Raw genomic sequence first — 27,648 nt, 5'->3', positions numbered from 1 at the left:
TTGTCTAGCAGGTCCATAACTTACTTATACTGTTGTGAAGCAGACAAAAAGCCCACAAGAGTGGTGGTACATGTGGCATGTGCCTATAGCCCTCAGCATTGCAGTGCCATCAGAGTGGTTGTTGCGGTGCAGTATGTTGACACTGTGCTGTAAAATGAAGAGCAGAAGTGGCAACAATAAATAGACTACTAAAGGTCATACAACATTAAAAGGTCATACCACCACTGTGTGTGCCAACTAACCTGAGTGGGTGTATACATGCTATGTATGAGGAAAACCCACAGTACCACTGCTTCAAATCCAGTGATACCCTTCCACAGCAAGGCAGATCATATGAAATCTCAGGTACCAAGGGTTCCACAGCAGTATTTGAGATCTGAGAGTGAAACAAAGTGAGTAATACTGGAATTCCCTTTAAAATAAGAAGAATGTGGGCCTATATCAAAAGCAGCACTCTTTGAAGCAGCAAACCCATAAGTGTGTGTCTGCATTTTTGTGTTTTTGTAAATTGCAGAATGTTTATAAAAATGTCAGCTCACAGGGATCCAATGGACTTCAAAGCATAACATAAAACACAAAAAAGCCAGGAACACAGAATCCATGTGACCGTACAACATCCCAGGCTGCGATTTACACAAACTTCAGAACTAAATGGCTCCCCACTTGGGCAAAAAATTCACTAATAGCCTTGTATCAGGCATTGTGGCCCCTGAATGGCACACAGCAACAGTTATGACACTCCACAAAGGTGGCACCACAATGGACCAGAGGAACTATTGCCCTATACGCCTGACTAGACTGTTCTGCAAAGCTATGGAGCACATCATCATGGATCTCATTAACAGAGACATTGTTGGCCTCCAAACCTTTGATACCACCCAGTTTGGATTTGTTAGGGCCAAACCATGACTCCTAACCCTGGTGGAGTCCTTTCAGACAGTTACCAAGGTAGTAGATGAGGGTACAGAGGTCCACACAGCCTACCTTGTCCTCTCAATGGCTTTCAACACCTTTCCCCATTCTGGTATTGTCAACATACACATTCACCTGCACATCAACCCCTACATCATGAGATGTTATGCAAAGTGGCTCACGGACAGGACTCACACAGTGAGGGTAGCATACCCTAGTTCCTACTGTAAATCAGTTACAATTGGTGTACCCCAGTCCTCGGTCATAGGGCACCTCATGTTTGGTATATGCTTCTCTGAGGTACAGGCTAGCACAGAAGGACTTACCCTGAATAGGTTTGCAGATGACTGCAAACTAGGGGCCATGATTGATTCACCAGCTGATGCAGACACCCTCCATAAGGGTACCACTGTGACCGATACCTGGTGTCAATAACATGGCCTTAAGCTGCATGCCACAAGGTGCATAGACATCCCCTTTGGATTGCACTAATCACCCGCTGACTATCACATAGGTGATAGTCCCCTACATACATAAAACATTATAAGGGATCTTAGAACACAAGTAGATAGCACCCACTCCTTTGATAACCATATTGCCAAGGTGGCGTGGATATCCTTCTAAGTGGCCACCCTAATCTGTAATGGGTTTGTAGCCAGAATAAAGGCAGCCATTGTACCTCTCTATTCCTGACTTATGAAACATGTTAAAGGGTGCAACACCCCATTTGGGATGTACCTTACAAAACAACAGCAACGGCTTTAAATACCACAACATTAACACACCAAGAAGATTACTGACCTCTGAAGGGTGACGTATGTAGCCCAACTACAGAAACCCCAACTGTACTCATTTGCATTCTGCATACTTAGAGGTGATCTCTGCTGAACATACAAGGCCCATGTCCAAAACAATATTGATGGATATGCTCCACATAAGCAAAAGCCACTGAGAGCCACATGCTCTGGGATATGTACCTAAACTCAACAATGACTAGGACGTGCTGGAGGGATACATTCCTGAACCAGAGACTCACCATGCTTTGGAACATGATTCCTATGTACATCAGGCAGGGACCCTCACTAGCACTCTTCAAGAGATACCTCGATGGGTGGATGGGAGACAGACATGTACGCCAGGGATCACTGCAGTGACTCTACTTTAAACAGGTGCAGGAAACAAATGGCTCTGCTGTTCACAGGCACAGGACACTAACCTAGGGAGGTGCCACAAGTGAAAACACTGTAGTTGGGCTTACAAATGGACTTGGCCAGACAGCAAAGTACCTAACTATGAACATATGAAGCTATTACATGTCCTTTGTCCATGGATAATTGAGTAGCTCTTCCATTTCAATTAGCTATCATGCTGTTACACTGTCTGGTGACTACAAGTCATATGTATCCTGTTATTGTGTACTGTACATGCCAATAGACATACCTGATGTTTGCATAATATAACAGTAATGCTATGTAAAATGTTAGACATATCCACCTACAATACTGTACATTTCACATTTTTGCAACAATATCCCATAATGCAAATCATAATTGCACAGCAGGACCACCTTAGACATGCTATTCTCAGTTATACATCCATACATATGCCTACTGTTGCAGTATATCAACATATACTATCCTCTGTTATGACACGTACTTGTTGGACAAACCCTGCCACTGACAGTGGCTGGAGAGGAATTGTTGTATTTAAAGCCCTTATATAGCATTCCTTGTGGTATATGAGGTGTTTACCTTGTGGCCCACAGCAGTACACACAATTTCTACAAGCGTTACTATGCTCAGCAATACATCACTACATAATACCTTTTCCCACTATATGCATTGCGTACACTTTCATTAATACAGAACAGGCACTACATACACTAACATACTGAGTGTTCTACATACCTTCTTAGTAGTCCGAGTTTACGAAAATATCAGTCTTATTCCTTTTTTGTTTTAACGGTTTTCTCGTATGTACATACGGTTTGAATGTATGACAAGCCATCCTTTTATACGTAGATACCAGTAACATGTGGTATCCTGCCACCAATTGGTGTTCTGGAGTAGATGATTACATCCACATCAGCTGTGCAGCTACTTCATTAGCCAATTACATGGCAACAGTGGGGTATAATTGAATACTCCACTTGGGCATTGTCCCTTTGCCCTACCTTTGAGGAAGATGGCCTGGATGTGTTGTTTGTGATGAATTGCAACTGCTATATGGAGAGACACAGAGATATTTTAACTTCATGTCCCCCATGGATTGTGTGTAATGGCTAGAGGATGTAGTTCTACATGTGAGTGTAGCTGTTATGTCAACCATCTGATGCGAGACTATTGCAAACAAAACCTGTAACATCGGCGTCTGTTCCATTGTACAACAGCAACGATTTCACATAGCGCCATTATAGAGTGTCTCTCACAAGGTATGTTAAGGCTTCTGCAGATGTCATTGAGTGAGTGGATGTTTGTGATGTTATTACAATCTGTATTGCAAATGTTTCGGGTGTGGGGGAGATGTAGGTGGGTGTACATAGCAGATAAAGGTTTGTGGGGACTGCATTTATACATATTCCATATGTGTGTGAGGGCTCCTTCCCTAATTGAAAACATTGAAGACCTATCATTTAGTAGACTAATACTATGGTTATTGCAGGCTTGTTCATTAAACCATAGTTAATTGGTTCCTACATAGCATGCAGGTGATGCTGATCCTTCAATCCCCCTGGAAATACATCAGTATGTAATGAAATGTTGCTACATAAAAGCTGTCTCGTGTATTTCTGTCACAGATATTTGCACTCACTGGAGTTGTGTTGGTGACTGAACCTCTTTGGCTTGGGTTGCCACCTTTTCAAATAGCCATAGTGGGACATTTGCAGGACACACATTGGATTTTAAAGGTCGACACATACACACGGTCAGTTGAAAGTATAGAACTTTATATATATGCCTATATAAAAGCTTATATTCTTGTAGCGGTTTACTTACTTATCCTGTTTCTTGTTACATGTAGGTATATTAGATACAGATGTCTATTTTATGCAACCATTATATTAACTATGGAACATGCAGAACGTCTCGAGATTGTAGAACATTGGTATTTGTACTCATTTTGGTCAGGACACTACCGCACATAGAGGGACTGCCCCTTGCAAGGTGGGACAGGTGTTAACCCTATGTTTAGCTCATGTCCATAGCACATATTTGTAATAGTGTATTATAGCAATAACCCATGCCTGGGTGTGGGTAATGGTGAATTTACCCGTGGTTGGTGTGGTTTGTTCATGAGGATGAAGCCCGAGTGGCCAAACAAAGACAACCGTGGGTAAATCCAGCATTACCCACACCCAAGCGTGGGTTATTGCTATAATATAATCTCCATATCCTTTGTTCATGACGTTTAGTCGTGGCAGAATTTGTGATTGCTATGGTCCATGTTGTGCACATATTTGAAGACTTCAACTGCTGTATACGGCATACCCATAGATTCAGGAATGCACACACATCCAACAACCATATTTCCATTCACAGACTCCCAAACCACACAATACCGAACACTCGAACTCGCAACAGTCAAACTCCCAGAACTAACACAAACACAGAACACACACTCGCACACACAGATACACTGCTACTCATCACATCCAAACAAACCATGCAACACTACATATGGTCAGGTAGCCATGCCCCATACACACCCCATGTGGGTGGCTTCGCCCCCCACACCACACCCAGGAGTGGCCTTAGGTCAACTGGTGCCCTAGGCAAAGGGCACAGCAGCACCCCCCACCACAACACCCAGTGCCTCCATCCTGGTCTACCTACACCAAATAAATACTGGTAAAGTGCCCCCACTAAAGCGGTGCCCTAGGCGGCTGCTTAGTTGGCCTATGCCTAAGGCCGGCTCTGACCAAACCTACTGTAATAATCTACCTCTGAGTTAGCACAAACAAACACACAAAGCAAACACACACACACACACACACACACACACACACACACACACACACACACACACACACACACACACACACACACATTACAGTCCCACGGAAACACACACCACACTCAGAACACACACTTACACACACTATAGCAATCAGAAACACACTTAAACACAGTACCTACCTGGACCACAGCACCAGCAGCAATAACTAAATGTCCCTTAACATCGTGATAATAGTACTCACGGTTCTAGTGTTCCGGTACTGTGGTCTTTTGGTCTTTAAGCCTCGTGATTATGCGTGTCGGTATGTAAAGCATTCGGTATTTGGTAGTATCCTATTTATTTGTACCTCCATGGTTGTGTACATGTTGTTAACCTATCTATATATTTGTAGATATATGTATATCCGTATATATCAACATATATCTCTCTATCACCTTTTCTATCTCTCTCTATCTCTCTCTATACATATATATATATATATATATATATATATATATATATATATATATATATATATATATATATATAGATATATATATATATATATATATATATATATATATATATATATAGAGAGAGAGAGAGAGGGAGAGAGAACACACCTTTTGTTGGGTACATGGTGGTGTATACTATTTCCTGAACTCTGCCCTTTTGTGTTTTAACCTGTCACAATACACACCTGCCATTGGAACATCTCAGGTAGCTTGGTGGTAGGTGATTGTGTACATGGTTGCGTGTTCTACTCCTGGCAGTGGTTGTTTTACCTCTCAGAGCAGGCACTATTAGTACAAGGGTGAATAATGCAGATTTCAGCTGTTCTGGTCAGCTTTGACCATGATCTGCATGATATTCAGCAAAGCTTAGACCTGTTTTGCGCATATCCGTGTAGTCATGTTTAAACGATGCTTACCGTCACTTGCCGGTGCATAAACCCGCTAACATGTGCTTAAATGTGCTCTAATGACCTGCGTCCAACATCCATTATTTGTGCCTTCGGAATTACATAACAGCCCTTGCAGGTCGTGGAACCGGGAACATGCATGACACAGTCAGTGGCTTTACCACTGGGGCATCTGGGATATGTACAGGTGTTATGGTGTTTTGTATGTGGACTGTACTATGGCTGCTCCTCCATACTGCAAACAAATGTGCAACTCAGTTAGTTTACATATGGATGATAAGTATTAATGGTATGTCCAAGTGATGTTTAATGGATGTGCTCCAGCTATTGAATCCATGTCACAGTGAGCCACACACTGTAATGTGCTACACCTTGCCACAACCATAACTGGAAAATGCTGGGGTGACAGTTACCTGTCATGGATAATCCCCATGCTTTGGAACTACATCCCTGATTACATTATATGGAGCCCCTCATTAACACACCAAGGAATCCTTGCAGAGTGGGTGGGGAACAGCGGTTACACCCCAGGGATCCTGCAATTGGCTATGCTCCACAGAGGGACAGTTAGTTAATCGTTCGGGTGGTGACAGCAGACACATTTTGCCTAGGCTGATGAATGGCCTCTGACAATCAGGCATGTACCTACCAATGTACCTAGGAACTTATACATACAGTGTCAACACATGCTGTTAGCTTCATTTACTGTTCAGGTGTTGACTTGCCTTGCACCAATAGCTGTTGTGTGTGCAATAGTTGAGGGCTGCCTATGTAGGATTCACACAGTATACCACCTATACTTTTACAATTTGCAGGTGGTTGTGTGTGTGTGTGCCATCCATTTTAATGTGTGTGCAGGTGGAGAAGTGTGTCAGTCTGTAGGGGCCTACATTGTCAGTGTATGTGCTATACGTTCCCTCTTTGCCAAGGCATGGGCATATTGGGCACACCTCCGTCTGCCTACTGGGGCTAGCACAGGGTGTTCGTGGTCTGAATCCCTCTGTGCCTGTGATGCCCTTGGCAATTGCAGTGGGCTGTGAGGGCCTTCCCCATTATGTCCCTGCTGCAGCTGTTTCCACAGGATCATATTATGTAGCATGGCACATACTATGAAGATGTGGGCACACATGCCTGGAGAGTACTGCAAGGCTCCACCATATATGTCTAAGCAATGGAACCATGATTTCAGCATCCCAAACACATGCTCTATGATGATTCTGGTTTGTGCGTGTGCCTCATTATGGCGTTCTTGCATGGGTGTGTGTGCATTTCTGATGGGAGTCATCATCCATGGCTCCAGCGCATAGCCATCATCCCCCGCAAGGTGGCCATATGGGATGTCCCCCCCTGACAAATACCTGATACAGCTGTGAGGCATGCCAGATGTGGGAGTCATGGCAGCTTCCAGGGCTGCCAGTACAAACATCCATGATAATGCCCTGGGCATTGCACATGACCTGGCAGTTGATGGAGTGGTATCCCTTGCGGTTTATGTAGCAACTACCATGCTCACTGGGTGGTGACTTGATATCTATGTGTGTGCAGTCTATTGCACCCAGTACCTATGGGTAGTTTGCCACATGGTGGAAGAGATGCATATTGCTGGGCAACTCCTCCTGTGTTCGGGGGAAGAATATATGCTCATTGGTATGTGGTAACATGGCATCCAGGAACTGGTGGAGTACCCTAGATGTTGATGCCTGTGAGATCCCCATGATATCTCCAGTTGGCCTTTGAAAGGTACCTGTGGCTAGTATTCTCAAGCTTACACATACCTTCATGGCCACTGGGATGGGTTCCCCTCTGTTGTTTCTGGATCTGAGGCATGGCCGGCACAGCTCAACAATTTGCTGTGTAATGTCCCTGTCCACCTTATAATGCTCTACTATCTCCAGATCATGTAGCCCCTGGTAGGTTATCCTTGGTCTGAACACTCTTCTCCTCCTCCGGGGCATGAGGTGGTTGTCAGCATCATCTTCCACACCACCTTCAGTCTCCAATACATGGTGATGAATCACAGCTATGGCAGCTCCCAACAAGTACATTGTAAAAATTCCCTCTCTGTTTACACCGATGGTGCAGTGTTTGGGAAAACACGAGTGTGTGTGAGGTGCCTTCACACTTTATACTATTGTACTTTGAACACTGATGATGTCATAGGGTGTGTATGTACAATCAGAGCTGCAGGGTATCTTACTTATGTGTTTTACCACAGGTACTGCTATTGTGGTGCCTTTGGTGTTGAATTACATTTAGCTGCTGTGGATCACCTCTTGCCCTTGCCTTCACTTTTCTTACCGATTCCCCTCCCATTGTCAGGCATGCATCCAGCAGCCTGCTTTCTTGCTTTATACTTTCCCAAAACAGGATTGTGTTGTGAAATGTGTTCTACAACTGATCTACTGCAGGTTTGCTTTGCTCTGCGGTGACAGTTGTCTTTTCTTTGCAATCCGACACCTCCCCTATCCGGTTCTGCAGGTTGCTACTAGCAGCCTTGTTAGCTGCCGTTAATGGCCCACTGTGAGTTAATAGGTGTTAGTTACTCAGTTGTACTCCAATTACCCTGCAGCTGCATTTCATTATTGTCTTCCCATAACCTTCCTGTTTCAGCTGTGGTGTGCGCCGCGTGCGGCCGTTTACCGGGTTTCAAGTGCGTTGTCATCCACGTACACATGCGCTTTCGGGCACCATGTGTGCTCTCAGCTAAGCAAAGCTATGGCTACATCCACACCCCTATCCTGCGGCTTTGCTTGGCTTAATGGCTAAGGTGTTTGCCTTACAAACACAAGGTGCGGAGTTTGAGCCTCACAAGGGATAATTGACTTGGCTTAAAATGGCTTGCAAGGGCAGTTAGCTTAGTATTAAACTATGAACCTATGAACGGGCAACCCGGATTTGCAATGCTCCAATGTGCTTACAGCTACGGTGGCACACCCCACTGCTGATGTCATGTATACCTCCAGGCCACTCCTCGGTGTTGTACCGCTGCACCGTATGGTGCATCCTTAGGCCAGCAGGACATTTGCAATTCAGTATTACTTACCTCATTTGCATGGCATTGACTACTAATTCATAGTTACTGCGTCAAACACTGTCACAGACCCTTAGCAACACTTGCGGCTTGGTTGTGGTGTAGCATGCATACCATTGACTATTATGGTGAAATCATGATTTGTGTTACATTGCAATTTTATGACATTTGTATATATTTTCCTTGTGTTCCCGTCTGAGCACACATGCCCTGCGGTTGTACTTTGCGTTAGTGTGGCCATGACATTAAATGTTATATTTTTATGTGTTGTGCATGTTTTTTATGCCATTGGCTGTATATTTAGCCATTGGCATACGTTAACTTTGTAATAAGCAAGTTTGGTCTGCTTTCATGGCTCCGATGTTCTGTTTGGAAGAATGTAAATCGTTTTTTTTGGTTTACATTTCTGTATGCTTATGCTACACCTGCACCACTTCATGAATCGCTATATACCTTTATTTGCATGCTGCACTACTGCACATGGGGTGATTAGCATACATGAGCCAAGAGCTGCGCAGATCTGGCGTACGCTGGTAGCGCACATGAAATTGGATCATACCTGAATAATTCGGCAGCCATATTTGGCGTTATACCACCTACACCATGCCTGCGCCTGGCGCAAGCTTCATGAATCCTGGGGATTGTTTCTGGAAGGAGAAAATATGAATATTGAAAACTCGAATGTTGAGCAAACACATTTGCTTAACACTTTGCATACTAAATGTAAGATGCTGTCTTTTACTGTCAATATGTCAGAGCCCAATGACACAAGACGTTTCATATTGACATCAAAAATAAGAAATTTGGATGGATTGTTATATTTCAAGAATAGTTCTAGTTTGGAAGAGATTTATTTTAAACATCTTGACAAATTCTGCTAAAAAAATCTCTCTCAGAATGAAATCATCTAAATTTTTTACATCTGGAAATCTTCTGAATCAGTTCATCAAAACACTTTGAGGCTTCCGAAAACCTATTTGAAAATCTAACAAGCTTTTAAGTTTTAAAATTAACAAACTCTGAGTTTACTTACTTTATTCCTGAAATGTTTAAGGCTCTGTTTTTCTTCTAGTGCTTGTAGATACTGTGCAGAGCATTGCAATATTGTCTCCTGATCTCTTTTCAAAGCTCTGCCAGTTTGAAGTATATTTATTTTTACCAGGCTATATTCAACTGTGACTGTCAAAAGAAGGAAAGGGTATTAAACCTGGAGAGTGAAAAGTGTTTCTTTCCTGGAAAAGATCTGTGACCTCCCCTTAGAAAATTATTTTTTTTTCTTGGTAGCCTTATTCCCATCATGCTGTTCATGATATTTCATAATTATACAAAATGGCTGGATGGTACATTGTCTGTACTCGTATTTTCAGAGCTCAGCTAGCAGAATTGCTGGGACAAAAGCACATAAGAGTCCAGTACAAGTATGATGTAGTTGTGTCCTATAACAGTAAAGATGAGTGTTGGGGGTACTGACAAGCTCCTTCCAAACCTGGAGCAGAAGGGACCACCTTTCTTCAAACTGTGCCTCCATAACATGGACTTTGAGGTGGGGAAAGACACTGTAGATAACATCATGGACAGTATCTATAGCAGAAGGAAAACAATCTGTGTGATCATCCTTTAACATCTACGGAGTGAATGGTGCTCCCTCGAGATGGGAATGATCACTTGCAGACTGCTGGCAGAAAGCCCAGAACTTCTCATTCTGGTGTTCCTGGAGAAGACCTATCCCTATCAGACTTCAGCCTATCATAGAATAGCAAGGTTGATCAAGAAGAACTATATAAACTGGCCAGTGGAGGAAAATGAGCAGCTAATCTTTTGGAAAAAGCTGAGACAGGCTTTAAATAAATGAGATAACAATAAAATTAGAGCTTTCGTTTGACCGACTCATTAGGTTGCACACATGTTTTTGATAGGAAAATCAGAAGGCTGTGAATTCTAGAATCACAGCAAATTGTTGTATTCATTTTACAATAGAAAAAATACAGTGTAGTGAGTGGGTGGGGGCTGCACTCCTGAAATGAGATGTTAAATTGAGGTCCCATCTAACTGAGTTGTTGAAATCTTATGTTTATGTTAGATACCACAGTACTTACCAGAAAAAGAATATGGGAATTTTCCTGGTGTCCTGGTCAGTTTCCCTAGATTGCATAATTATTAACAATGACAAGACTAGTGTGAGTACCATTGTCAACAAACGTACATAAAATGGGTCAGCAGTATTGTCTAAGAGCAACAATGTTACAGTACATTTAATGTTTCAGACAGCACTTCGATAGGGTCAGATCAACTACAAAAACATGAATGAGTAGTTAAATTAATAAGTAAAATAAAACAGCTGCAAGTACAGTACAAAAACTGGAAGGAATAACATACTGTAAGTACCAAAAGTTATGGGAGGCCCTAGTTATAATGGAGAGTAGCACTTCAGTTCTGTTTTAAAATAAAAATAGCAACTTGGCTGAATGGTGCCCAAATCAGCACATGATTATATATGATACAATGGGGAATATACAGCACCTATACTTTTTTTTAATTTTCAAAACAATGCAAATGTCAGCTCCATTTCAGTTTTACTGCCTGGTGCAAGCAGACTAGCAAATTTAAGCACAGTTCAGTCCCAGGAAGACTACAGCCAAGTTTTCCAAGTTTCATTCATATATACAGGATATAGTTTTACTGTATGTGAATGTCTAGTGCATCAATTGGCACCCACAGCTGTGTCCCAGCACACAGATTCTGGAATTGGAACCTAGTCTAAATGCAGAGGACATGGCTATGCATACAACGTGACAAACATGTAAACAGGAAATATATAAACAAATTATATAGCCATCACCAACTAACAAACTACCATAAATGTGTTTCAGTACCAACCATCATCAAGTAACAAGCTACCTTAAATGTATTTCAGTACCATAGGTAAGTCACTAAAGTAGACTTGAGGGGCACAGCCATCAGACATACTCCTAAGCACTGTTAGTGATTGACTGTAAACCATGCTTACAGACATGCTCCAACACAAGCATGTACATGATCATACACACACACACACACACACACACACACACACACACACACACACACACACACACACACACACACACACACACATACACACACACACACACACACACACACACACACACACACACACACACACACACACAACATGGTAGTATAATATCAGTATGCCTTATAATGAATTTAAGTGAATATCACAGAGATAGTTTTATACATATAAAACATCAGTACATTAAAAATCTCTAACACATTATATGAAATAGCAGGCACACACACAGGTAACATGCTACTAATAATATTTGTATATATCTTATGAATGCAACTGCATATCACAGAAATACACACAGCCTAACAAATTACATAAAATATATCTGTATAGATGAAGAAATACACATTCACATGTGCACGCGCGCACACACACACACACACACACACACACACACACACACACACACACACACACACACATATATATATATATATGTGTGTGTGTGTGTGTGTGTGTGTGTGTGTGCATGTGTGTGTGTGTGTGTAGTCACTAGTCCCATTGCACAATTTTCCCAAAGGAAACCTGAAAATGACTTATTGGAACCTCTTCTGCCTGAAGAACAAATTTTCACGAATCACAGCACCAAAAATAACACAAACCAATCCTGTCAGGCCACATTAAACTGCTTCACAAACGGAAACAAATCTGCTTTTGCAATTAGTCAGAAAAAATGTACAAAAAAGGAAAAGGAAAAAGAAAACAAAGACTTAGCACTACAATCAGATACACTTTGGATAATGGTACTGATAGAGAAAGATGTCTGAAAGGGAATATCAGGGTTGGGTTTAGGGACTGGAATAGGGTTAGCACACGTAAGTAAGGGTGGGCAGGAGAGCTAACTCTAACCCTATCACTGCCCCTATCCCTAAACCTGCTCATTACTTTCTGACAAATCTTTCCCTGACAGGATCATTACACAGAACAGTGATACACACCCACCAGCACTGATGCATAAATCTGTATTCCCAGTCTAATCCTAACCCACAAGCACTCATGTACACACAGTCTCACCACATTACTGAAACTTTCCATGTATCCAAAAGATTCAGCATTAACACATACACACACACACATACACACACACACACACACACACACACACACACACACACACACACACACACACACACACACACACACACACTCTCTCTCCTACCAGAGCAAACGGCACTTTCCATATACCACACATACATTTAGCAGCCCTAACTTTGTTAAAGACACCATTCAATAAAAAAACATAGCAGTTCAGTTTGTCAAGAAAATGGGCGAGAGGCAGAGTGAAGTGGTAACCAATTCCTATAATTCATCTTGAGCTTCACATACTTAGAATAAGGTTATTTTCTACAAAGGGTCACATATTCAAATTTATGGTCAAGTAGATTTAATAATCTTTCAAGGAACAGACAACCCCTAAGTCATTAGTCATTTCACTTCTCCTTGTCAGCTCTAGGACTGGTTGAACATACACTTACTGCAGGCATACCAAGTCCCATGGTAGGAAGTATACTTAATTACATGACAGGAATTACAACTGGGACAATTTACACATGGTCATCATGACACTAGAGTTCTTTGTCTTCAAAACATTAACTAGATGCTAGGACGTATGACACACGTTGCAGTTTTTCTGTTTTTGTATGATTTGGCATCTATTGCCATTTGATGGAGCACACTAAATAAGAAGTTGGTTATATCTTTCCTCATTTAACCCTGTTAGGTTCACTGTCATAGAATGGAGCAATTTTTCATAAACCAGGCACATGCAGACCCTTTCATGGCATACATTTGTGACAGAGATATAGAAAAATATTGAAGAACTATGGTACTGTATGAACAGCTCAGTTTTTCATGTGTTGCACTTTGTTCCCCCCCCCCCCGCAGAAACATACTTTATATTTTTAGAGTTTCAGAGTTTTAAAACGGAAGATACAAATAAATTCTCTCGCTCCTCGACCTGAGAACAAGTCAAACCAAACAAGTCAAATCGCTAAAATGTCAGCACTTGCTCCATACTCACTCAGTTTGCATCAGATTGCACATTCTCTCCAATCTCTCACACACACTCTCTTCAGCTTTCATACATCTCAGTGATATCTCATACACTTTCACTTCTGCTTTCATACATGCAATCACTCACTTTTTCTCTCCCTGATCTCTCACACACACACTCTCTTCAGCTTTCATACATCTCTCCTATCTCTCACACACACTGTCACTTCTGTTTTCATACATGCATTCATTTTCTGGCTCTCTCTCTCTCTCTCTCTCTGTCTATTCAGTGCCACTGAAAACTGTTCCGTGTTCCATGCTTTCTAGTGGAAATATAAGTTTAAAATATTATTATTATTATAGCCAAGCTTTTAATTACTGTATTTCAATATTAAAATCAAATTAATATAGTGTTTATGGTATGGTCTGGTATGGTATGGTATGGTATGGTATGGTATGGCATGGTATTTGACAGGTCTGTTTTAATAGTTACTCTCAAGCAACCAGAAACTATGCTTATCTGGAATCTACCAATTCCCATGGGTACTGGTTAGCTGAGAGTTTACTGTATCTTGATCAGTTTGTTTCCAGAATCCCATCTGTCAATCCCGTGTATTTTAAGCATTTTGGTCAGTTTATTTCCAGAATTCTAACTATGTCAGCCCTTTGTATTTTAAATCTCTCGTTAAGTTTATTTCCAGAATTCCATCTATGTCAGTCCCTTGAATTTTAAATCTCTTGGTCATTTTAGCCTTCACTATTTCCTCTGGCAACAAGTTTCACTTGTTCAGTAAATCTAATTTTTTCTTACATTTCATTTGAATTGTCTTTTCAAGAAAATTCTGTTCTGGATTCTACAGCTCTGTGGTTCAGTGGGATGGAGTCCTGATTATGACACAGAATGTCTGAGATTGACTTATCACTACCAGGCAGTGGTGAGTTTTGTGTGCATTTGGAGGCACACCCGGTAGGTGGGATTTCCTAAGTGGAGACTGGTGAAACCTCCTACCCTGCATCGGGTTTAGAACAGAGTTGCAGTAAAGAAATGCCCCTTGTGGTAGTGAGGATAACCGTTGTGGTCAGCTAATTGAACACCCATACACTGATGTTTTCTGAGTATGCCCAGGACAGAACTGCATTAAAAAAACTATGAACCACTTTCGATGACTTTCTGAATGATGGCTTCTCCTGGTTGATCCTTGCTTTCCTTGACAGGGAAAGAAGGGGCCAATTGACTGGCAGTGGGCCAATGATCAACAAGCAGCAGGGGCAAAAAGTGCAAAAAAATTGTAATATGCAGCTAGTGGAACTTTGTCCTCTTGTCTTGTCAAATAGTTTTACAATTTCAATACCCCAAATGGGGTAGTACAGCAGTAGTGTGGTCATTGTTACTTCCACTATGTTAGCATGAGTCATTGGTTTTGACACTGGTTGGGTCCCTTCTTCACACATTCACCATGTTTTCCTGTTTTTATGAGAATTTTCTCTGGGTAATACAGTTTGCTTTCACATTGACAAGTCATTACCTTGATTGAGTTGAATGTTGGTATATGCATGTGTGACTCCATCAAGGGGCTAATGTCCTAACAAGGATTATTTTCTCTTACTCGCAATGTCTAAGTGCCAGGATGGGTTACTCTCCCCTGTGACCCTCTGTTGGCTTAAATATGTGACTATGGATTGACTGAATGGATCCTATTGATGACAATGATGGTATATGATGTGAAGATATGCAAAGGCTGCCAGCCGAGATAGATAGAATTTTGTAGATAATTCTGTCATTTGTAAATAATAATATAAGCCACAGGCTTGCTCTCTTAAATGTGAAAAGAATGTATTGGATATTGAACTGCAAACATGTAACAGCAGTGCACTCTGATGTAAGAAAGCTGATAAGTCAAGCATTTTATGACTGTTTTGATCTCAGGGCTCGGAGCCGTGGTGTCTGAACCAGCAGATTATTTCTATTGCTTTGAGACTAGAGTTAATTGATAGAGTTTACATATCTAATGTTTTAATTGCTGTAGTGTCAGTTCACAATTGTTTTATTTCTTTTGTTAGCATAGTCATGGAGAAAAGGTAAGCATGTCAGCAGAGGAGTATGGCAAGCTGTCAAGGAACCAGTTGGGTGAGATGTGCCAGGCTAAGGGACTGGTGCAAGGAAACCTGACTAAGGCAGACATGATTGGTCACAGCTGCATCAGAAAACAGCAATCAGGAAGGTGATCAGACTGGCCATGGAGATGTACAACACTTAGAGAATGGACAGCTCAACCTTTCTGCAGAAGACTTAAAAATCCATCTGGAGCTACAGAGACTTGAGTTGGAGGCCAGGCATTTGGAAAAAGAAGCAGCAGAGAGACTGAGATGTCTACAGGCTGAGGAAAATGAGAAACTGCTACACCTAGAAGCTGAGGAAAAGGAGAGGCAGACGCAGCACAAAAAGGAGATTCTGACTCTTCGCCAGAGTCATGGAGGTAATGGGGAAGGGAGTAACTGGACCGCAAAAGCACAAAAGGTCAGTAAATGTCTTCGGCAGTTTACAGAGGGGGATAATTTTGACTGTTTCATTCATATGTTTGAGAGGGTATGTAAACAGTATGATGTTGACCAAAGGCTCTGGGTATGGTTCTTAACCCCTTTACTTCACGATAAAGCTGTAACTATTTTGTCCAAAATGTCTGACGTTGACTGTTTTAATTACACTGTTGTTAAGAATTGTTTGCTAGAATTGTTTAAGCTAACACCTGAAACTTATAGGAAAAACGTTTTGTGCGCATAGGAGCAAGGCAGATGAAAGTGTGTGTGAGTATGTTGCTGAAATGAGCACTTATTTTCATAGGTGGATGAGTGGATGTCAGGTCACCACTTCTGAAAGGCTGGCAGACCTTTTGGTGAGCGAACAAGCCCTTAGCACTTTGCCTGAGGACATGAGGATCTGGTTAGCTGATAGACAATGTGCTACTTCAGATGAACTGGTAAAGAAGGGAGACCTATACCTAGCAAGCAGGGCATCCCTACACAGGAAAGGGATCCCCAATACTGCTCATGGGTCTAAAGGAACCCATGTTGGGCAGCCCAGACTGTCCCAACAGAATATTCCAGTAGCAGGGGAAGCCACTAGTACAGGTACATGTCCAGGACCTAGGGTTAAATGTTTTTAATCCAACCAGTGGAGCCATGTGGCATACAGATGTCCATGAAGGCAAGGTGTGAAACAAATGGTGAGAGAACCAGTAAGTGAGAAAGACAAAATGCCAATAGGAGGCTGTCTTGAGGCAACAGGGGTACAGAACTACCATCCTGAAGATGTCCTGATAGGGAAGGATTTTGATGAGGCAGTACCATGTTTTTATGCATTTACACACACTCAGGCTCTGAGACAAGCATGTGGGTCTGGTAGCCTGGGGGAGACCCAGACAGACTACATACTTGCAGCCAGGACTGGCGAGGTGGTTACTTCAGGGAGGGAGCTACCCTGTAGCAGTGAGACTGAAGGTGAGCCCCAGCTGCTTGTGAGTACTGATGTTCCCTTGGACAGAGTGACTACAAAAATAAATGTGAGTAGTAGTACTCTAGCTGACAGTGAGGCACCACTGTCAGAGGATACCACACTTCCTATAGAAGGGGAACTGGGAAGGGTTACAAAGAGAGAGTTGAGACAGGCTCAGCTCTCAGAACCTACATTGCAAGGCCTGAGGCAGGTAGCTAGTGAGGCATCTGATTCTCAAGGGAAGAGGGAATATGTATACTGGGACAAAGGGTTACTATATAGAGAGTGGCCCTCTGAAAGATGGCTAGAAGGTGAGAGGATACAGCAGTTGGTAGTGCCTAGAGCCTACTGTTTAGTGCTTCTAGCCATAGCTCATGATATTCCCTTAGCAGGTCATATGGGCATAAAAAGTACAAAGAGACGTATTATGCAGAACTTTTATTGGCCTGCAAATTCCAGAGATGTAACAGGGTACTGCAGAACCTGTAAGCAGTGTCAAAAGGTAGGCAAGGCAGGAGACAAGGTGACTGCTCCTTTGATGCCTTTGCCTGTGACTGAGGAGCCATTTCAGAGGACAGTTATAAATATTGTGGGGCCTCTCCGTACCCCAAGTTCTACAGGGAAAAAAGTATATCCTAGTGGAAGTAGATTATGCTACAAGATACCCTGAGACAGTGTCTTTGTCTTCCATTGAGGCAGAAAAGGTGGCAAATGGTATACCATGTTAACATGATGAAACCTTACCATGATAGGGAGGCCCTTGTGGTGAGCATTTGCAGTGTATTGCAGGAGGAGTCTGAGGGAGATCTGAGTCTGGTGACTGATCTCCTCAGTGGAAGGGGTAGCAATGTCCCAGCAGCTATCTCCTACCAGGTTTGAGAAATCCGAGCAGTGTTACAGGAGTTTGGGGATGTGTTCACTTAGAAACCAGGGTGCACCCACCTGGTGCAGCATCAGGTGGATACAGGACCCCAAAGTCCTATTAGGCAGGACCCTTATAGAGTGCCTGAGAGAGTCAAACAGACTCTGAGGAAGGAGATACAGGAGATGTTGGAACTAGAGATAATTCAAAAGTCCAACAGTCCCTGGGCCTCCCCAGTGGTGCTGGTGCCAAAGAAGGATGACAGCACCAGGTTCTGTGTGGACTACAAGAAATTAAATAGTCACACAGAGTCAGATGCTTACCCCATGCTTAGGGCAGATGAGACCCTAGAGCAGCTGGGTGGGGCTAAGTATATTATCACCATTGATCTTACCAAGGGTTACTGGCAGGTGCCTTTGACTCCTAGTGCTAGAGAGAGAGGTCAGACTTTGTGACTCCTGTTGGCTTGTATGAGTTCACAAAGATTCCCTTTAGGATGACAAATGTCCCAGCAACTTTTCAGAGGCTGGTACATCATATCCTAGCAGGAGCAGGAGGGTTTGCCCTTGCTTACCTAGATGATATTGCCATCTACAGCCATTCCTGGAAAGAGCACCTTCAACATGTCAGGGAGGTGCTGGGCAGACTACAGAGGGCAGGGTTCACCATTAAGGCGAGCAAATGTCAGATGGGTATGGCAGAGGTCTCCTACCTGGGACATAGAGTGGAGACTGGTAAGATCAGGCCAGAACCTGCCAAAGTGGAAGACATTCGGGCATGGCCTGCACCTATTACCGAAAAGCAGGTGAGGGCATTCTTAGGGACAGCAGGGTACTACAGAAAGTTAATCTCTAGTTATAGTACTACAGCTGCTCCCTTCACAGACCTGACAAGGAAGAACAGATCAGATAAGGTAGTGTCAACCACAGCATGTGAACTGGCATTCCAGAAGCTTAAAGAAGCTTTGGGAGGACCCCTGTGTTAGCCAGTCTAGATTACAGCAAATAATTTGTTGTGCAGGTGGATGCTTTGAACTATGGGGTGGGGGCTGTACTTAGCCAGATTTCTTCAGAGGTAGAAGAGCACCCAGTGATTTATTTCAGTCATAGGTTCCATCTCAGGGAGGGATGCTATGCAGCTGTAGAAAAGGAATTTCTAGCAGTAGTGTGGGCACTGCAGAAACTTCAGCCTTATCGGTATGGAAGAAAATTCACTATAGTGACAGATCACAATCCCCTAACATGGCTGAACACAGCCAGCCAGCAAAATGCCAAGTTGCTAAGATGGAGCCTAGGTTTGCAAGCATATGATATTTCAGTACAGTACCGCAGTGGGAGTAGCAATGCCAACACAGATGGGGTCTCAAGACAGGGAATGAGGTAAGGTATACTCAGATAGACCTCACCCTCTCTAGCAACGATTCTCAAGTGTCAGTAGAAAACCTAGTTTGAGTTCTCGGGGGGGGGGGGGTATGTGAAGCTATGGAAGGCTGCCAGCCTAGCTAGATAGAATTTTGTAGGTAATTCTGTCATTTGTAAATAGTAATATAAGCAAAAGGCTTATTCTCTTAAATGTGAAAAAATGGCATTGGATGTTGAACTGCAAAAATGTAACAACAGTGCACTCTGCTGTAAGAAAGTTGATAAGTCAAGCATTTTATGACTGTTTTGATCTCAGGGCTTGAAGCTGTGGTGTCTGAACTAGCAGATTCTTTCTATTGTTTTGACACTAAAGTTAATTGCTAGATTTTACATATAATGTCTTTAATTGCTGTAGGTTCCTGACCAGGTGCAAGCTTACTAAGAAATGTTAATGTAGAGTTTCTGTTAGCCTGGAAAACCAGAGAATTGTTAAGAATGATTTAATCTAAAATGAATCAGCAGGATGTATTATCAATTTAAAGGACTTTCTCAGAGACAGAGAGAGAGCATTTTGCCTTTGCCTTCAGAACTGACCACTCACCAGGACTTGCTTTGTTCTGTCTGTATGTAAGTAAGATCTTAGACTTTAGCATTTCTCTTAAGGAATAGATAGAAAATAGTAAATTTAGACTAGCTTTTTTTTATATTTATGTCAGAACTATTCTACTGTATTACTTTAAGCATTTTCCTGTGATCTCTGAACTCTTGACTAGCACTGTGTAGTAAGAAGTATTGTCTTGTGTTTTATTATTTATTATTAAATATGTTTAAGCCTTTCAACTGTGGCTGTTTGGTGTAGAGATATCTTAAGTTCTTGAGTACATTGCATGTACATAGTGATACTGGCCAAGCAACTCCAATAAGCCTTAAAAAGTTCTGGTCACACTAATTGGATAATAATATTGCACAGTAATAATTGAACACCATTTGGTAAGGGCCTTTTTAGTAGTTGATAAGTAGGGTCCTGGTGGCAGTGATTACTACCTTATGCCCTAGGCAGAAGGGGCACAGCTAGTGAATCTATGCCAGCCTTCTCCAGGAGTGTCTGTGTGGTTGTATATAAATCATATCTCAAAGTGTGTGTGTGTGTGTGTGTGTGTGTGTGTGTGTGTGTGTGTGTGTGTGTGTGTGTGTGTGTGTGTGCGTGTGTGCGTGTGTGTGGTGTGTGTGTGTGTGTGTGTGTGTGTGTGTGTGTGTGTGTGTGTGTGTGTGTGTGTGAGCAGGGACACGAATCACTGGTTGGACAGAGAGAGTGCTAGGAGGACTTGGCTTGGGACCCTGGCTAAGGATCCCCACTCTATAGCTGTGCCAGTGGGGAGTCTTACTGGGGATCTGAGGAGAAATGGAGAAACCAGCCCCAAACTGACTGTGATTTCTTTGTGCTCTTAAGGGAAATTGTACTTTACCATGTGTGTATTTGCTATCCTTCCCAATGTGGATGGCCCCCACTGGTGTTACTGGTAAGGATTGAGGCTCCTTGATTACTGGGCCAGTGCACGGACGTCACATATGACATCACATTTTAATGGGGTCTTGTGTTCAGTGCTCTCAGCCCCTTCTTGGACTGGTGGCTATATAGTGCTCAAAGCTTCTATTCTGACAGCATCTATCTCTGATAGGATTTGAAACTACAGTTTATATGAGCCTAAAGGTCTTGCCCATACCTCTCAACCTTGTAGTGCAAGAAAACTGACAGAGCCACAAATAATGAGGGGACAAAGGCCCAAAAATAGGGTACTTTTTAAATATTGTTCTTACATAGAAAGTAGATAGGATAACAGGTTTTGCATTACCATGAATGTTCTAAAGGATATTAAGTTTGAAAATAAAATGACTGCTATTATTTTCTCATTTCAGTCTTCAGTGATTTGTCAGTGATTTGCCAGAAAATTACATTGTTTTAAGAAATGGACCAAAAATCTGGACATTCTGCAAAAATCTGTATAGTTGAGAGCTATGGTCTTTCTATAGGTAGTAAACTCCTTTCCCTTTTGAAAAGAGTCAATTGATATCTTGGGCCAAAGTTGATTCCTTGTTCAAGATTCAAGGGCCAACGTGATCATCACTGATCATTATTTTTATGTATGTATATATGTAAGTAGGTACATATTTATGCATGTATGTAAGTATGTATGCATGCCTATATTTATTTATTCATATCTTCATTTATTTTTGCTTCTAAGGCTACTTGGTATAAGAGCAAATAGACATATGTATAGTGGTGCAAATCAGTTTGTAATTTGGTTGCCAGTTTGGCTTCTAAAGTTTGAAATTCAAAATTCAGCAGTTACAGGATGGTTGCTGTGACAGTATGTACCACAAATTCTTCAGGACTGAGCCGCAATTTAATTTATGGTGCGGACAGCTAGAATTCACACACATAGTGCACAGTCTTGGGGTAATATGTGAAGATAAACTGATACGAAAGGACCAGTTGTTTGTTAATCCCTCATGCTACAATTGTCTCTCTAATACTCTCCCTATGTGGGAAGAATAAAGATGCCTTGTTGAAATTTCAGGTATTTTATTCAATTAAATAGGTAGAGAGATGAGTGATCTTAGAATATCTGCTAGCTAAAGTGATTTTATTTGGACTAATACTTTGTACTGTGTTTCTTGTTACTTCTGTCACCCTCTGGGTCACAGGTGGGATACCAAACCTGACTTGTGCTTTTTGGATTACCTCTGTTTTCATGCTACAGTTTTAGGACAACTACCATTTTAAAGCATCTAATTCATCTGAGGATCTCATTATGGTAGTGCATGTGATAGTTTCCTCCTGTCTGGAGTACTGCAGCTCTCTGTACCTGGGATTCCACACTCAAACCTTTATTAACTGTAGCTGGTGTAGAATTCTGTCAGGATCTTCTCATCTTCAGCACATTGCACAGGTGGTCTGAAACCTGCACTGGCTGCAAGGTTGATCATGTATCATACATAATTTTCTTTGTCTTAGTGAATTAGATCATTTATGATATGTTCCTTCAACACTATCTTTAAGAGCTGCATGCTTGGTGTTGGCATTCCCATAACCTCTACTCTGCCATTTTAGGGTTACTATTAGGTTCAGGCGTATGCCTGAAATCTTTTGGCAACAGTTTTTGTCTGGCAATGTCCATATCTTTGAAATCTACTGTCAGGGTGGTAGGAGGAATTCTCCACAGTCTGCACCTTCGGGACATCCCTAAACTCTCTACAATTTATTGCAATGCAAAGGCTTAGTGGTAAAATCTGTGTCTTACTACTTCAGAGGTTGCAGTTCAATCCAGATCTACAGTCACAAATTTTCCATATTCTTCAAATGTTGGAATGTTGGCATGAGTTTTCTCCATTACTCAAATTTAGTTCTATGTCTCTGAAACATGCTAAGCTTACCACGTGTCCTTCTTAACACAAGACAGTTGCCTTTTCCTACAAAAAAAATTGAAAAATGGAAAATGTACTGAGATTTTTGGATAAAAATATTTCCCAAGTTTCTTCTAGTAGTTGCATAAAGTATTCATTTTATATATCAAACACCCAAATATTATGTGAAACAGCATGAGCAACCCAAATGTTACAAAAGTTTATTTTGGTAAAAAGGTAAAGTCTAGTTCTTTGCATCAGTTGTGGGTGTGGTTAGCCCAGGAAAATCTCACATTTACATAAAAAGTCCCACTTTTTGGCATTTGTAAATGTGACAACCCAAAAACATGTTGGTCGACTGACCACACAAAATTGTCCAATATATGCTGTATTAACTCCACCCTTGGACCTGGGTTATGTCTGAAAGGAAATCATCAGTTTGTGTTCCTGTTTAACTAAAACATTAAATTATAATTTAAACACATATTTACTTCTGATTTAGCTGTTACTGAGCTCTTGTCTCTTTTAAACTGTGCTGCTGTTCCTTTGTAATTATGTATTTCATTGTTTAGTATTTTCTACGTGTTGTCATATACATTTAAATAAACAAGAAGGTCACATAGCTGCAGGCAAAATGCATTTGTAACTATTACTTAAGACTTCATAAATAAATGCGGTGGTGGTGCTGCGGTAGTGTTGTCACCTCACAGTTAGGCGCTGCCTGTTTGATTCTCAGTTAGAGCGTCTTCTGTGTGGCGATGTGCGTTCCTTTGTTGAAGGTTATGTGTTAGGCCTGGCAAGCCAGCATGTAAAAATCTACTGCCAATCATTAGCGGACTGGAGTTCCGCTGTGGCGACCCCAAACTGGGAAAAGCTGAAAGACACAACAACTTAAGACTTCATAAATCACTCACAGGTAAGTGCAAATCTTGTCAAATTATCTTCTAAACTGAAGAAGTCAAGACATTTTTCTAAGTAGCCACTGTCAACTAGTGCACATGTTTCTGTTGCCTTAATGCATTGGGATATGCAATGAATGTTTCTAATGCAATTCTAGAGACCAAGGTCTAAGAGTAATAGGGCATACACACACACACACACACACACACACACACACACACACACACACACACACACACACATTTTGTATTTAAAGTAACAGACGTCACACCTGCTCACTTCCTGAATCAGCATTGTCTAGCTGTTCCATGACTTACTTATGCTGTTGTGAAACAGACAAGAAGCCCACATGAGTGGTGGTACATGTGGCATGTGTCTATAGCCCTCAGCATTGCAGTGCCATCAGAATGGTTGTTAGGGTGCAGTATGTTGACACTGTGCTATTAAATTAAGAGCAGAAGTGGCAACAATAAATAGACTACTAAAGGTCATACAACATTAAAAGGTCATACCACCACTGTGTGTGCCAACTAACCTGAGTGGGTATATACATGCTATGTATGAGGAAAACCCACAGTACCACTGCTTCAAATCCAGTGATACCCTTCCACAGCAAGGCAGATCATATGAAATTTCAGGTATCAAGGGTTCCACAGCAGTATTTGAGATCTGAGAGTGAAACAAAGTGAGTAATACTGGAATTCCCTTTAAAAGAAGAAGAATATGGGCCTATATCAAAAGCAGCACTCTTTGAAGCAGCAAACCCATAAGTGTGTAAGTCTGCATTTTTGTGTTTTTGTAAATTGCAGAATGTTTATAAAAATGTCAGCTCACAGGGATCCAATGGACTTCAAAGCATAACATAATATACAAGTGCTCTCACATGTAAGTGCAGAATGTCACATCTTTGCCATAAAAGTATTAAAATATAAAATGTTGTTTTCTGGAATCATTTTAATACACACAGCACACTCAGCATATATACAGGATAGGCATTAAGGGCTAAGCAATAATTGCAGTACTGATAAATATACATTCTATTAATTTTGGCAGTTATGATATACCTAAATTACCAATAGTTTGAGCCTAGTAGTTTCTGACTATGTAACCAGGGTAATGAATGGCGGCGCAGCCAATTGACGGTAGTTCTGGATTATCGGTGTGGGAATTAAACAAACTGCGAGAACTCTGGTAAGGGAGTGAAAATCCAGAGATAATTACCGTTTGAAGAGGGCTTCTGCTGGAGCTTGAAAGCAACCGGATGAAGTGGATAGTGATTGTATTCTGATGAAGTCGTGAGATGAAAGCATGTATTAAAGTGTTTTGTACGCTATTTTGACTGGATTCCACATTTCTTATTGGACCTGAGGTTCGTTAAAGCATTTACTTTCACCATTCTTTGCCACACCGTTGAGAACTGATTTATTTGGTTTGTGCTCGTTTCTGGTTTTATCTATGTAACCAGTCACTGACAGTTACAGTATGACACAAGCTCTTCTGTTATAATCAGTGTTTTGATCCACTGTTGCTCTTCAGAGAGGCTGGCTTCTTGAGATTTCTTATGAGGCTCTTGCGGGTCAATACAAGGCCTAAATCTACCCCCCCCCTCAGCAAATTGTTCCAGACTTCAAATATTATTACAGAGTCAATACTCTTTCAATGTTTGGATCAGCAAAGGACCTTCATAAGAGATCATATGATAGAGTCAACATTTTTTCAATGTTTTCCAGTGTTTGGATCAGCTAAGGAAACTCATAAGTGATCATATTACAGAGTCAACAATTCTTCAGTGTGTAGATCAACAAAGACAACGTTCGTCTTCACAAAAACTTTATCAGCATTCCAAAGTCCTTAATATTCCAAGAGCAGAATAAGTTATTTCTTACATTTATTTCACTGAATTCACTTCTTTAACGTTATAATTGTGCTATACAGCTAATCTACTACATGTTGCACTGTTATAAAGCTTTTTTATGGTTTCACTGCATTTATGTACTGTTTTATACTGTTCAACTGTATTTTTTATTGCTAGATACTGTTTCGTTACTCTAATTTAATTTTTACTGAATTACTTAAATGTAAACTGCTTTTTCATACTGAGAGTTATATTTTCTGTTTGTGAGTGCTCTATCTGTGCTTTTCTGTGCATTTTTGTGAGGTTTCTGTGTTCTAGTCAGGTATCATATAACTGATTTGTTTGCAATTAAAAGCAGTCTATATAGTTTCCTTGCTCCTTTATCTGTTTGAAACTTTCATTTAAATGCTCACTGTTGCTTTTCTGCTGTGACAAACTGTCAAATAAATTGTTAAAAATCAGACTGTAAAATGATTAGGCTTTTCAAAATGACAGTCAACAACACAGGAGGTTCAGATGCAAAAGTTTACTAGTGTACACCAGGAGGCAAAAGACCATACAATACAAGTATAGAATTTTGTCTAACATAAGGTGGGAAATACTGAATGTTTTATACAGTCTGCATTCAAGTTATTCCCACCTTACTGACGTGGTTAGTCACAAGGCATCTACATCACTTTTACTAACAGTATTCTATTCATTTAATAATGCTGATGTAATGCATTTAAAAAAAATTCCTTTAACTACAATACGGCCTTGCTAGCCAGCTGGTCGGTTATCATGTCTTCCTGTAAGTTTACTTCTCTTATCAGTACAATACAATAGCAGATTCAGTTTTTAATTCATTCTCTTACACAGCTGCGTTCTAATCTTACAAGGCTGAATTCTGAAACTACAGGAAGGAAATATTTTATTATACAAGGACTCGGGAAGGGAACAGAAGATTTATATGTTCAATCTCCTGACCCAGCAGATAATCCCTTATGAAAAACATCACATTGAGCTTTTTGAGCTAACAGCTGCCAGGGTCAGGGGTCAAAGCACACTGCAGTTTCAGAAGTCACTTGCATTTACACATGAATTTTATCCCTTCTGTTATATGATTAATAGAATAAAACGCATTATTAACTACTTTGTTTTTAAACTAGCATTTCACATATATTTAAATACATATTTTTCTAACATTTCCCCCCTATTAATACTTTTTATTCTATTCTGAAGTATGCATAGTGTCATTTCATCTCCTAGCCTTTCCCGCTCAGGATTTTCAGCTAGGTGAGTCATCTAATCTATACTTCAGAAAAAGCATCATCTGAAATCAATCTTTCAATTTCAATATCTTTGTAAAAAGTTTCAGTAACAGATATATCAACAAAATCTTTGATTCATCTTTTCATGCAGGGAATTCCACAGCAAACACATGCTCCTATTAGTAGTATACCCACACAAATAGCAATTAGAATGTTCATTAGGATGGAACCCCACCCCCCAAACAGATTCTGGAAAAAGTCCGTCAGTGGGTTTGGGCCTGGTTTAGTCATGGCTGATACTTGCTGAATTAACTCTAGGTGATTATTTATCTCGTGACGATTGTCAGGGATAAAAGCACAGCATTCTTCTTCATGTTCCACCTCTTGCCGCTAGGGTGAAGTAAAGAGCCATTCGATTTTGTAGCACAACGGTTCTCATTGCATTCAGTTCATCAGTCACCAATTCTAGGGCGGAAAAAGTTGCATTACTCATTACTTAGAGAAGTTTTGACAGCTTCCTCAGCTCCCAGATTGATTTGACTGCTCCATAGGCTGGTAGTATTCCTGTCCAGGATATAACTCTGTCACCCAAGTCCATATGAGTCAATTCACTTTTGTCTTTTACTGAATTATGGTCTTTCCAACCAGCTTCAATCTTC

Source organism: Protopterus annectens, chromosome 2.part0, assembly GCF_019279795.1.
Source record: "Protopterus annectens isolate FY-2018-M chromosome 2.part0, PAN1.0, whole genome shotgun sequence".
Classification (NCBI taxonomy): Eukaryota; Metazoa; Chordata; order Ceratodontiformes; family Protopteridae; genus Protopterus; species Protopterus annectens.
Note: the sequence above shows the minus strand (reverse complement) of the source record.